The sequence below is a fragment of the Musca vetustissima genome, unplaced genomic scaffold, assembly GCF_032173495.1.
Source record: "Musca vetustissima isolate MV318-11 ecotype Yass unplaced genomic scaffold, APGP_CSIRO_Mvet_v1 utg97036, whole genome shotgun sequence".
Taxonomy (NCBI): domain Eukaryota; kingdom Metazoa; phylum Arthropoda; class Insecta; order Diptera; family Muscidae; genus Musca; species Musca vetustissima.
The window spans coordinates 229,953-240,137 of NW_026879677.1; positions in this window are offsets into that span (position 1 = coordinate 229,953).

Below are 10,185 nucleotides of genomic sequence, written 5' to 3' on the forward strand. Positions count from 1 at the left end.
ATGGTCCAGTAATATAGATCTAGGAACCAATATATGCAATAGAAATACCAATAAGGGGGTCAGATTCAAATATATGAACAGTTCTAAAGCAATAGTAATAAAATGCAATACATGAAGTTGGGAGAAAACATCATTATTCGTCAAATCCTACTGTCTTTTGAAAAACTGTGGTTGCTGGTGGCGAATACGCATTCTATATTTTATCTCCGATTAACACCATCAGTTGGGAATAAAATGCAGTAGGGAATAAACGGGTCGATCTATTTATTTTCGAAATAAGATGTATTTCTATTGCCAGAAAACCGTCCATATCATTGAATCTGACCTCCTTATTGGTATTTTCATGGTATATTTTGGTTCCCAGATCAGTAATAATGAACCATAAAGTTCTCGAAGATAAAAAAAAATGTGTTTCGCGATATTTTTTTAAATAATTTGTTTGTCGGATTTTGGTTTTAATAGTTTTTAAGGTTCTGTCCTCGCGTTATATTTTGCAAAACCTCTTTTTTATTATTCTAAACATATTTGGGATGTTTTGAAGCGGCAATGACTATGTTTAATACTCTCATCTTAAGATTAGGGCGAAAAAATATCAAATATTAAATGAAATATTGCTGGAGAATGTATTGAATGTAAATGTGCGAAAAAATGCCGTGATTTATTGGAATCGTTGCCAAATCACTTATAGTATGTCGTTACGCGCAATGGTAACTATAAAATGACCAAACGTGTTCTATGTAACCATTTTTTCTAAAATAATAATAAAAAGCAAAATACTTTTTTGTGATAAACATTTTTGGGTTGTTATATATTTAGGCCGATATCTTCGAGACCAATAGATCTTTCGCTGTGATTCTTGTAGAAATACGATCTAAATATGTCCACAAACGTACTCCATCATTCATAATTCATTTTACATCTTTAGTTTGATGGATTTAGGCGTATATATTGGAATTTTTTCAAATTTTTATTGAGGCAAAATACTTATTACACTCACTGTACATATGTAGAATATTTTCTATGGGTATATATTAGGGTAGCGGCTTGAAAATATGGTTGAGTAACATGGATACAAATACTCATCATCCGATGAGGATATCTTTTCGAGAATGAAGATATCTATGTACATATGTATGTATATTGAAATAAAAATTGTGTAAAATAAAAAAAATGGTTGACATTATAATTTTCCATTTTTGTCACTTTTTGAAAACAAGTTTATTTTGAACAAAATGTTATTTGGATTAAAAAAAAAAAAACAACAAAAACATTGAAGTGAGTAGTGTGCATTTTAATTATAAATCGGAAAAATTCAGAGACTGGGATAAAATAAATTCAGATAAACCACTAACTGGTTTTAAAAAATGCCATTTTGTGGAGGAGGTAACAGATGGAGGTGATCGAGTCTGTAAAATTGATAAAAACTATTGACATTATAATTTTTCAATAGTTGTTGGTTTGCGAAAAAATTGTGTTTCAAGGAAACAAAAATTACCACCATTACAGAAAACAGCGAATTACTTAATAACTCCTATACAACTACTACAACAGGGTAGTAGTGTTATTGCGAGCACATAAAAATACCAGGGTATACCTAATTTCAAAATTAAATTTAGTATATAATCCAGCAGTATATAGGATGCTTACTAATTGATGATATCTACATTTTAATTTGATAACTTCAGCAGGGGCAGCGAAGCCCCACGGGCCCAGCTAGTAGTATATATTTTCCAAAATACCTCAACTCTTTGTACTCTTGTAATACTTATTTCGAAAAAAATCCACATTTCAAACAAAGGTTCATCCAAATCCAAATTTGTTACCCAATGTCAGCATTCTAGCTCTATCGGTTCACTCTAAATCCAAATTGTACCACAGTTAGTGCCATTTAGTAGGCATTTCCAAAACATCCTACATACCCCAATCCAACACCCTTACAGTGATCCTAACTCCAAATGTCAAGATTCTCCAAATCAAAATTTGGGACCATTTAGTACAAATATCCAAAACTTCATTCATCCCTCAACTCTACACCCTAACAATGATCCTAACTCCAAATTTCAGAATCCCAACTCTATCTGTTCACCCAAAATTCAAATTGTACCAAATTTAGTACAATTTAGTACCTTTAAGTATGAATTTTCAAAACTACATTCATAAAACGCTACATAAAATGCTACACTCCAACACTAACCTTATTTCGAAATTTCAGCATTCCAGACCTATCGGTTCACCTAAATCCACATTTAGTACCTTTTGTAAACATTAGTAGGTACTAATTTTCAAAACTTTCTATATATCCCAATCCTACACCCCAACAGTGACCCTAAATCCAAATTTCAGGATTCCAGCTCTATTGGTTCATCCATGTTTTTGTTCTTATTGGGTACCAAATTTCCCCACTAATACACACACTAATTACAAATATAGATCCACTTTTTTCTGGTAGCCCCCAATTTTCAGTTTTTTGGGGTTTTGCATAATTATAGACACACTTTTACAAAATTAGATAAAATAACTTTAGTCAATAATGGGTAGGGCCTCCCTTATTTTGAATAAGTCCAAAAATTTTATGCATTACACTGTTGATCAAAATTTTTCGCAAATCTTCATCGATTGACCGACATTTATCGATAATCTCTTCTTGGAGGTAAACTACAGTTTGGTTTGGCGGTTTTCTGCATAGAAACGACGAGTCAAGATTCCACATATGTTCTCGATCGGATTCTGGTCGAAAATTTTAATATTTTTTGATTTTAAACATACTTGAGTATGGCGACTTTTATGAACTGTCGCGTTGTCCTGCTGAAAAGCGTGTATCGGCAGGTAATGAAATATATCGGCAGGTATTTAGGCATCCCGTCCATATAATGATGCCTCTTGAAGAAAATAATTGATATACAAAACTAAAATATTGGGTTCGAAACGGACATATATCGGTCATTAATTGGGCATAGCCCTCATATAATGATAACTCCAAATATTCGCTAATTCCTAAACTATGTAATCAATATTAGTCCCCTTTAGGCATAGCCTCATACAACTTTGCAATCTAAATTGCAGTAGTTTGAATATTTTACACTCTACCATTCGGTATCAGTATCAGTCAACGTTTTGGTGTTTACAGATTTTCAGAAAAATCGGTTTGTAGAAATTTCGGTATAGGTCAGTATACCTATGGTGGAGGGTATTCAAAGTTCAGCCGGCCGAACTTAATGCTTTTGTCATTTGTTATTCTTCAGACTTCCTTTCATGGTTGATTTTTCTCTTATGCTACCACCCCCACAGTCTATTTGTACAATCAATCTACCTCATGGTTAATCTAGTTGCAATAGAGTAGTGATCATTCACAATATTTCTTTAAAAATGTAAAATTCGGACCGGCTTTTATATATGGTACAATGGCTACGAAAAAGTATGACAGATGTTGTCACAATTTTTTACCATATGTTTACCCCACTAAAATTATTTAAGTTTATGTCCTGGAAATTATATAGCGCCTATAAACTACATACATTTTATGTTTCTAATTAAATTTATCTAATTTATCACTGACGCACACACACACACACACACACAGCATTGCACAATATGTGGTGTGGTTAGGTATCATGTTCACTGTTCCATTTATTTAATACTTCCTTGTCCGTTCTCCTCCTCATTGGCGGTAATTTGTATTATTCCTTTATGGTGCTGTGTGAAAGCTGTAAGCTCAATATTGAAGCGTGTTGCATTACACGGTATAGTTTTTTATCGACATCGAAGAAAGCGGGCACCTTTCGTCGTTTTGTTTTTTCTTTCTTTTTAATTAAGGACATTGTCCTGGAACCAATATAAAATTAAATATTTAATGAGTTTCCATTCGATAGTTCATTGGAGACTCACGGTGTGCTCGTGTGAATGTGTGTGTGTTTGTTGATGTCATTAGTTTGGGTTTGTCATGCCAAAACTTTTCTTTCTTTCATTCACAACAAAGTAGTTTTGTATGTGAATGTGTGTGTGTGTCCTACTCGGTTACAATTATAAGGCAAAGTAAATAGATAGACATAATGTCATTAGAGTAGAGAGTCGTAACATGAATACAGTTACGAGAGAAAAAAAACATGAACGAAACTATTCCATTGCCCACCTGCAGGAAGTCTCCAATGTTGCAAGCAAAAAACGAAAATCATCATCAGTGAATAGCATTGGTAATTTGTTGTTGGGTCATATTGCTGGGCAATACCAGCTTGCTTGCAACTACTGTTACATCATCGTAACATTTAAGTATGCTAGTCACAGAGACTCGGCTATGGGGAATCAAACAATCGGAAAGAACAACAGAAACTACAATTCCTAAAGTAGATACTACCCTTGTCGAATGGATGCAACATCAATATCTACTTGGAATATGCAAAAAACGTAGCAATACTATTAATTGTTGTTTAATTACTTAAAATCTGCAAACAGATACCACAATGTTTGCAAAGTGTGTGTGAGTATCGGGTAATTACAGTGACTAACAAAAGTTATTTTACATTTTTAAAAGGGAATTTATTATTATTAAATTATACACGATGGGGTTGGTTTAGGAAAATACAACTGATTGCTAAATGTAGAGTCTCTCGTTTGTCCGGGGTAAATATTAATTCAAATTGAAAAGTTTTTAATGCAAATTAAATTTTGCCTGTTTATGATATAAATTATGGTGCCTCTGGTAACGTGATTGACATAAAGTATTAAGACTCAAAATAAGCTTTGGCGATATGTCCTGCTACCAAATATGTTCTGAGAAAATTAGGAAAACTGAGTTATGAACTTAGAGTAAATTTAAATGGGTGCCTGTATTTCACAGAAAATATAATGAAGATAGCAACTCGATCAAACAAGTTAATATTTATGCTCGTTGGAAGGGTGACATTTCGCAGTAAAAAAAAAAAAAAACAATTATTTTGCTGTTTTATGTTTGATGAAAATGTACGATAAAATCGGAGAAATGAAAATGGAAGCCAATTGGTTAAAATTGTGAATGGTGTTTATGGTTCCGATACTGTAACAGATGATGAAGATGCACCTCGCACAGGTAGGCCGGTCATCGAAAATTGACCATAAAACTGTTTTAAACTATTTACAATTGACCAGAATTGGCCAACAGAAGAGGTGTCGTGTTACACCAGGACAACGCTAGGCCGCCCACAACTATAGTGACTCGCCAGAAACTTCGGGAGCTTGGTTGGAAAGTTTTAATGCATCCCCCAAATAGTCCTGACTTGGCACCAAGCGATTATCATATTTTTCTTGCATTGCAAAATTTCTTTAATGATAAAAATTGTTATCTAGGGAGGATTGTGAAAATCGACTACTAGAGTTTTTTTTTTGCAAGCAGAGAGCAGGACTTTTATTAGAGAGACAACATTATGAAGTTACATTTAAAAAGGCAACAAATCATACAACAAAACTTTGCTTATTTGGCCTAAATTGGACATTCCGAAGCATGTTAAATAAATTTCTATAGTTCATATAAAATAATGGATTTCTTTTTCCCTAAACTAATATTTTACTCACCTAGTATGTTCAGCCACTGCGACTAAAACATTCAAAATGACGAAAATTATGCTGGAATTTTATATGAAGGCCACATCAAAACGTGTATCTATATCGAAATATTTCTTAAGCATAGAATCCGGAATGCCAAATTACAACCACTTTGACATGAAAAAGTATCTAAATATATGAATTTTTTCAAAGCAAGTACGAATTCCACGTTCCAGGAACACGAAGTGGCAGATCTCACTTCGATAGTCACTGTCAAAATAATTAAAATGAAGATGATGGACCTCATGAACCTCTTCTTGAAGATAAGTAAATAGGCGAGAGCTTTATATGGAAGTATGACAAGCATATTGATAATTTTCTGCTTGTATGTAGTTCAGTCTTCATAAACCCGGAATATCAAAATACTGACATAGACATAACGGTTGGGAAATTCGACTAAATCCTTGGAAAATCGGAATGGTATAAACCCACTAGCAATTCTTAAATATATCCTCAATATATTATCCTCAAAAGATTGTGAACTTTATGTGGTGACTATTTCATCCAAATTACAGACACTCTAGTTGGAAAAGGAATATAAACATATCGAAAATTATGTATGGGAGCTATGTAAAAATCATAAACCTATATTGAAAGAAGTTTTTATTCACCGAAAAAAAGGAATATTACAGCCACATCAGAGTACTAACAAGTAAAAAGATCGTTATAACTTCCACCACGTAGGGTGCATTCAAAATTCGGGGCATTTATATGGGGACTATGTTATAGTAGGTTGCTCATGCTCCGAATATAAAAATGTGTTTTTTTAATTAATTTTTTATTCACCAGGAATCCGATATGTCAAATTATAGCCACTCCCATGAGAAAATTCGGGTGAAAATGTATTAATACCGAATAAGAAGCGAAACTTACGTGTTGTTATATCAAAACACCATACAAATTTTTATATAAGTCAGCCTTTATATCCCCATCGATTGGAAATGTGACTAAAGACATCAAAATGCCCAGTGATAATTAGAAACATAAAATTACAGCTATTTTGGTTGAAAGGACACGCCTTTCAACCAAAATAGCTACCCACAATATCGAAATTTGGGATGTAGCGTTATATGGGGGATAACCTAAAAAGTGAACCCATATAAATCATCTTTAGTGGAAAGATTTGACACCCCATGAGAAACCCACTAAAAAATCAAATTACCGTGAACTATCGATAATGTGAACATCCAATACAGTGAATTAATGTCGGGGTAGTTCATATTTTCGAATTTGTTCGAATTTCACGATTCGACTAGCTTATTTACAGCTAATTCGCTGATATTTTCTATACTTTAATGTCAGTTTGAGTGTTTAAATTATCGAGAGTTCACTGTATAGCCAATTCGGTTTCATCCGTTGCCCAAAAGCCCTAAAATGCCGAATAATGGGGGTTACAATTATATTTTGGGCTACGCGGAAAAAAGGCCAATGAGAATTCAAAATATTATTTTGCTCCCGAATAGGTTGAAGAACGTTCTCAAGCTCCCCAAAATACCGATCTTTCATAAAATGTGGACCAATATTGATGATTTTTAGTTGGAAGATTTTATGGTAATAAAAAACACACCCAATCCAAAATAACAAACTACAACCAATTAGATAGGTACATGTGCCCAAATCCATCAATATACCGATTTTTGGAGGATACCTCGATACATGGGCCAATGTTGATATTTTTCGTCGTATGTAGATCTAATATCCGAATAATAGGGGGCTACCGTTATATGGGGCTACCCTTAAAAGTGGACCAATATTGATCATTTTCAGAAGAAAGATTTGATACCCAATGCCAATCCGGTTGAAAACCCTGTCAGGAATCCCCAAACATGGACCGGTATTTATAGTTTGGGGGAAATGATAACCCAAAATATCATATTGCAGTCAATTCGTCCGAAAAGCTTGTCCAAATCCCTAAAATATCGAATAATGAGGGGTACCGGTGGAAAAACAATCGACGAGATTCTTCTTATTGTGGTTGTTTAATTGCAGAGGATTCAACGATATCAAATGTGGTTTATGGCCAGATGTTCATGCAATATCGAATAAATAATTGTGATGTAGGATAGTGCTTCAATATCGTACACAGATTTAATGTCATCGATCAGGATAATTCACATTGAAATTTTGTGAAAAATTATCCCTCAAAGATGTGCAAAAGGAAATTCTATTTCACGGCAAATTGATGTAAACAACACAACACATTGTCGTACGCCAAACAGTACTTAAAACTTTAGAAGAGGATACATAAAAGTATGGATTATATAAATGTTGTCATTATTAGCGATTTCGTTTTAAATTGTTAAACACTTTCACTCCACAGTGTATAGACTTGGTATTTTCCCGAATACCTCACTCGTTTATCAAGACAAAATTTTAATTTCCAATGCAGCATTGGAAATTCTACTGACATACTGTATACAAATGTTTCTTATTATTTGGTTTACTAAAATTCGAATCGTCTGCTTGTGTTGGGCTACAAATTAGATGTAAAGCTACACACACACATAAGTAAATGCATTTTTATAAATGACTGGATTTGTATTAAATCTGTCCAAAGACTCGTGACATAGGTGATTTTAAAAATCAATCAGTATATTGGTGGCCAGAAATGTCATTAAATTAATTTAATTGCATATATTGACTACGAACACACACCCAGTTAAATTCTACAAAAATGCAAATGATTTGATTTTAATGTATGTGTACATTCTGTTTTTGTGCATGGATTGTGTTTAGTGTAATGCTAAATATTATTAGATGTAGAAGAAAAAAGGGAAAACACAATTGAATGTGTGTGATTTGTTGTGGTTTTTGAAATTAACAACAGATTTGGATTTAAATTCACTTTTAATTAAATTGTAATTAACAACAGATTTTTTGTTTGGTTTTCAAATCGATATTGGTGCGATTATAAATATAGGAAGTATATAACCTACCATAAAATACTCTAATGAAGTTAATAGAAAGTTCAGATTAATAACCAGGAAGAAAAGTAGTAAAGTCGGACGGGGCCGACTATATGATACCCTTCATCACTATAGGTATATTAAACAGAATTATTAACATGATTTTGGATGAAATAAAATATGTGATATTTAACTAAATGTGAATCGGACTAGATATATCCATAAACATGTCATTCGTTTGGGACAAAAGTATGATAATCGACTTCAAACAAATCTACTTCTAGAAAACGTAACTACGTTATTCTAGGCTCAATTTTATACGTTGTGCAAAATTTGTTGCCAATCTGACAAACATGAGGAGTTTGATGTACAATTAACTTAAAATCGGTCTAGTTCTTATCAGCCATATATTGATTTCTTGGTGCGTCAATTACTTCATATCAGCTATATCTAAATCTCAACCGATTTTTACGAAACTTGGCACACAAAATTCTGGACTAAATTCAGTACGTTATGGAACATAAGAACTTTGGCACATTATTTAAATTAAATCGGACGAAAAATTATATACATAGATCTGAACCGATTTTCACGAAACTTGGCAGACATCGCTCTAGGCTCAGTTCAATACGTCATGCCAAATTTCGTGCAAATGGGAAGATATAAAGGGACTTTGGTGCACCATTTACCAAAAATCGGCGAAACTATATATGGAAGCTATATCTAAATCTGGACCGATTTTCACAAAACTTGACAGACATCATTCTAGGCTCAATTCAATACGTTATGCCAAAATTCGTGCAAATCGAAAGATTTTCAGTGTCTTTGGTGCACCATTTACCAAAAATCGGACAAAAATATATATGGGAGCTATATCTAAATCTGAACCGATTTTTCCCAATTTCAATAGGGTTCTTAACCGTATTTGAGGATACTGTGGTTGCACTGGCTCTTTTAGTGTATAGTATTTTTTACGAGATAAATACAACTACCTCGATACATTTTTTTTCAAATCCAAACACCAATACGCTTGACTATATTATGTGAATTGTGCACTAATGACAATACGTTTAGATTGAAGTCATGCCAAGAAATATTCTTTCAAAAGAAACATTTTCCAGAGGCCTCCTATAGGTTCAAGATCCTCCATAACGTCTCAAAGAACTCCTGCTCAAAATCAAGCGTTCGCCCCATTTCGGTATATTAAAGACGTTAGTAACGGTTTCCACCGAAAATTTAGGTCATTATATAAAGGTCCGGCTTAATTTTCAGTATGTTGAATTTCCTAGTCGAGTTTTCCAATCTATGTGACAGTGATTTGGTATTTAATTTTCTCAAAGCATAAATAAACTACTAGCAGACAGAACATCAGTCCCATATCAACAACATATAAAATAAATTTCTGGAATGTTTAATTTTTGTGCAATTTGGCTTTGGTACAATAATCCAAGTAGTCAGAAAGAAAATCGAAAGTCGACTTTGCGATTTCCTAAAAGATCAAAAGTCGACTTTGAGTTTTTGACTTTTCCACAAAAAAATCGATTAATCGATTACTCGAAAATCGATTTACTTATATCTACTCCATAAACCAGCACGTGTAGTATCAGCGTTGTGTATAGTGTGAGTTTGGTCTGGCGAGAGGTAGCCTTGTTTTTAAATTGCTTACTCAGACCATCTGTTGGCCAACACTATTGTTCTCCGAATT